We start from the raw sequence: 4,824 nt of genomic DNA, 5'->3' as shown, positions 1-4,824 counted from the left end.
TCGCAAACAGCCAACGCTGTGGCCGAGGACGCGCGCACGTGTTCATGAAGATCGTTTTAAGCGCGCTGGGGCTGCTGGCGATGGCCCAGCTGGGTTTTACTCACGCGTGGTAAAGGGTATTATCCTGCAGGTGGGGGGGGGGAGGGGGGGTGGGGGCGGGGGGGGACAAGGGAGGCATTTTCAGTGTGTGTGCAGCGTACACAGAGGCATTTATAGCCTAGCTAGTGTCCGGCAGTGCCCCAGCTGGACCCTTTATTAACCCTCCTGTCGTCCTCGGGTCAACAATACTGACCCCTTTCAAAACACATGTCTATGTCTGAAATAAGTTTTTTTTAAAACTAAATATACCACAAAAAATGTGATATTCCTTCCAACACTCTTTATAAATACAATTGATGACCTTTCATTCCTCTGATGTTAACTATTAAGTCAAAATAATTCTAATTTTCTGGCTTTTTTTTTTAAAGCAAATATTAGGATATTGCCTATATAAATGACGGTGGGAACTTTGAATTCCAAAAAGTAGTAAAACTAGTAAGGTGGAGTAGTGACAACAAAAAAACAAAGAGGATAGTTGATTAACCCTCGGTCGTCTTCCCGTCAAATGAAATTATCACACTTTTGCTGATGCTTTTAAGACATGTTTTAAAATAAGTTTTCTTACGTTTCTGTCCCTTTTTTAAACAAGTTTGGTGTTTTTTTTCAATTATTCAAACACTACGTATACACTAACTCTGGAACTTAGTTTTGTAGTATTTTTTGAATTTATGCGGTCAAATAAACCTCATTATAGGACATTATACCGAATGTTTGAAGGTTTTAGAAAAGAGAAATTAGGAATTATTGAGACTAAAATTGTAAAGGCATGGATGTGTGATGGATAATCACAGACTGGAATTTATGTCACTTGTACTCAAATCTATTTCAACAACATTCAATTGTTTTTTCCAATGCTTAAACATTGAATAGACCCAAAATTAATGAAAGTAAGATTTATACTTGCAAAGAGCGTTGGAAATCAATCATGGTTATTTTGGGGATTAAAAGAACATTGTATAGACAACAGGGTCAATTTGACCTAATGCAGATGGATAGATTAGATAGATAGATAGATGCGATAGATAGAAGATAGATAGATAGATCGATAGATAGATTAGAGTAGATAGATAGATAGATAGAAGTATAGATAGATAGAGATATTGACCAAATAAGTGGTGAAGTTATAGTGTTGCAGCAGCAAATCAGCTCACCAGCAAAAATATAAATGAAATACTGATAACAATCATATACATATTAATAGGATAAAATGGGCAACAAATATGTTATTTTATACACATTTTTGAAGTGGGTGTTGGTTTTCCCTGCCGTAACCTCTCGTGTAGCGCCACAGTCTGGTTCCCCCTTCATGCGGCAGTCGTTACAGGTGCGTGGCTTGTGTGGGACAACGGACTGTCGAAGCAGACATCTTGGTGTGCATGGGGTCGCCCACCGGATGTCCTCTCTCCAGCCGAACGTGAACACCTGCGGGGAGACGAAGCGAGCCGTCACCTCTTCTAGCCAGACCTTCCTCCACAGCGCGTCCGAGGAGTGGTCTGGTTGAGGCACACGGGCTCTGGTTCATTGGCATTCTTTAACAATCACAATCACATTGGGGAGGGCTAAGAGCCGGACGGAGCCACGGTGCCGTGCTGACTAGTCTCAGGAGGGGAGTTGTTTTGGTGGCAAGTGTAGTTCAGAAGTGTTTTAGTCGTCAACACAAACTCAGATTCGGACAGATAGTCTAGCTAGCTGTCTGGAATTTACCCTGCAGAGACCCTGAGGACCAGGGAACCAGAGTCCTATGTCTGCAGTTACCATGACAACAAGGCCAACAACAAGGGTCCAACCAAAAAGGCAACGGAAGCAACTAAAAGGGGAGGAATAGGTGAGAAAAGGTGAACAAAGAGGCTACCAAAAGGAGACAAAAAGCAACGAAAAGGAGCATAAAAAAAGAGGACGAAAAGGGACGAAAAAGGTGGTGAAAACAGGAGACACAAAAGGGATAAAAAGGAGGCTTAAAATGCGACTAAAAGGACGACAAAAAGGCAACGAAACCAGGACCGGCACAAAAGCAATGAAAAGGTGTACAGAAGAGCCGCGACCACATGTGTACACCAATGCATATGTGCACCACCAAGATCGTATTGTGTCAAACTATCACAGTCTTTGCGCAGCATCGAATATAGCACCTTTAAATGAGCATTGGGGTACGACCTTGAAAAACAAGGTGTGTGTGTGTGTGTGTTGGTTTACGGCACCTTAAACAAGATGGTGTGTGGTGTGTGTGTGTGGTACTGCCCCTTTTAAATGAGATGTGTGTGTGGTTAATGCACCTTGAATGAGCTGTGTGTGTGTACTGCACCTTTAACAAGATGTATTGTACTGACCTTTAAAGAGATGTGTGTGTGTGGTACTGACCTTTAAATGAGATGTGTGTGGGGCGGTGAATGGCAAGTTTTAAATGAGATGTGTGTGTGTGTACTGACCTTTGCAATGAGATGTGTGTGGTACTGACACCTTTAATGAATGTGTGTGGATATGCAACTTTTAAATGAGATGGGGTGTGGTACTGCACGATTTAAATGAAGATGTAGTGGTACTACACCTTAGAAATCGAGCCCCCCATCCCCCTTGTCGTGTCCGGCCGGTTACGGCACCCTCGCCTCCCCCCCCCCTTCGAATGTCGACCCTGTGCCCTGTTCGCGTACCACTGTCATTCCTTCTAAACTGTAAACACTGTGTCGTGACGTACTGCACTGTCCCCCCCTAAACACTACTGATGTATGTGGCCCTACCGCACACTTTAAATGAGATGTGTGTGTGTGTGTGTGTGTGTGTGTGTGGTGGTGTGTGTTGTGCGTGCTCACCCCGGTCCATGCTCCAGCTGACCTCGGGCCCGGCCCTTCCACAACTTCCAGGGCGGAGATGGGACTACACGACACAAAGTGCTTACTCGCCAAGACACAGCCGCTGCCCGCGTTACGTAGCTGCAACCAAACACACACAACAAACAAAAAACACACACACAAATTGATCCGTACGGAAGAAACCCACACCCAAAACCACCCAACACACACACACACACACACCCAAACAACACACCACAAAACACACACACACACACAACCACACACCACACACAAAGATGTTAGAGAGATAGGCTGTAACGCCTATGGGCCTATCGCTCGACTTGTTCTTCACGTATAGTTGGCACTTTTGTCCAAGTTTTTTGTCACTTTTTTGGATGTTTTGTTGTTTTTCTTTTTGCACTTTTTGGAGATGTTGTTCTTTTTCCCCACTTGTTTTGTAAAACATTTTGTCAATTTTTTCTATGTCATACATATTCACCACCCACCCCAACCCCAAATGCTATAAAAATGATAAATTGAAAAAAAAAAAGTAGTGAATGATCAACGTATGTTTGTTTTGTGGACAATGTGGGTTGAAACAAACCCACATTTTCTGTATAGAACTTATTGAAAAGGGTCAAATTGTTTATTCTGGGTCAAAATTTAAACTTAAATGGTTGTTTCATCCCACTTTCCAAGTTTTTTCTCCACTTTTTTTTGGTCACTTTTTGCACTTGTTGCTTTTTTGACTTTTTGAAAGGGGGGACACAGGGAGGAATTTTGTCAGTGTGTGTGCAGCGTACACCGAGGCATTTATAGCCTAAGCTAGTGTGCCGTGCACGTCCCCAGATGGACCCTTTATTAACCCTCCTGTCGTCCTCGGGTCAAATCTGACCCCTTTCAAAACAATGTCTATGTCTGAAATATGAGTTTTTTTTAAAACTAAATTACCACAAAAAATGGATTAGATTCCTTCCAACACTCTTTATAAATACAATTGATGACTTTCATTCCTCTGATGTTAACTATTAGTCAAAATAATTCATAATTTCTGCTTTTTTTTTAAATGCAAATATTAGGTATTACTCTATATAAATGACGGTTGTTGGACTTTGAATTCCAAAAAGTAGTAAAACTAGTAAGGTGGAGTTAGTGAAAACAAAAAAAAAAGAGGATAGTTGATTAACCCTCGTGTCGTCTTCCCGTCAAAATTGAAAATCAACACTTTTGCTGATGCTTTTAATCAATGTTTTTAAGATTTTCTTACGTTTCTGTCCCTTTTTTAAACACTTTTGGTGTTTTTTTCAATATTCAACACTACGTAACACTAACTTATGAACTTTAGTTTTGTAGTTATTTTTGGAATTTATGGTCAATAAACCTCATTTATAGGAAATTATACCGAATGTTTGAGTTAGAAAAGCAGAAATTAGGAATTATTGAGACTAAAATTAAAGGAATGGATGTTGATGGATAATCACAGACTGGAATATGTCAACTTTTACTCAATACTATTTCAACAACACTTCAATTTGTTTTTCAAATGCTATAAAATTGAATAAGACCCAAAATTAATGAAAGTAGAGATTTATACTTGGCAAAGAGCGTTGGAATCAATCATGTTATTTTGGGGAATTAAAAAGAACATGGTATAGGAAACAGGTCAATTTGACCTAAGAGCTAGATGTGATAGATAGATAGATAGATAGATAGATAGATAGATAGATAGATAGATAGATATTGATCCAAATAAAATGGGGAATTATAGTGTTGCAGCAGCAAAATCAGTCACACAGCAAAGAATATAAATGAAATACTAGGATACAATATACATGAAATATTAATAGGATAAAATGCAACAAATATGTTAATTTATACACATTTTTGACGTGGGTGTTGGTTTTCCTCTGCCGTACCTCTCTGTAGCGCCACAGCT

The sequence above is a fragment of the Etheostoma spectabile genome, chromosome 13 (genome assembly GCF_008692095.1).
Source record: "Etheostoma spectabile isolate EspeVRDwgs_2016 chromosome 13, UIUC_Espe_1.0, whole genome shotgun sequence".
In the NCBI taxonomy this organism is placed as follows: Eukaryota; Metazoa; Chordata; class Actinopteri; order Perciformes; family Percidae; genus Etheostoma; species Etheostoma spectabile.
The sequence above is the reverse complement of the archived record's forward strand: the minus strand, read 5'-3'. Positions refer to the sequence as shown.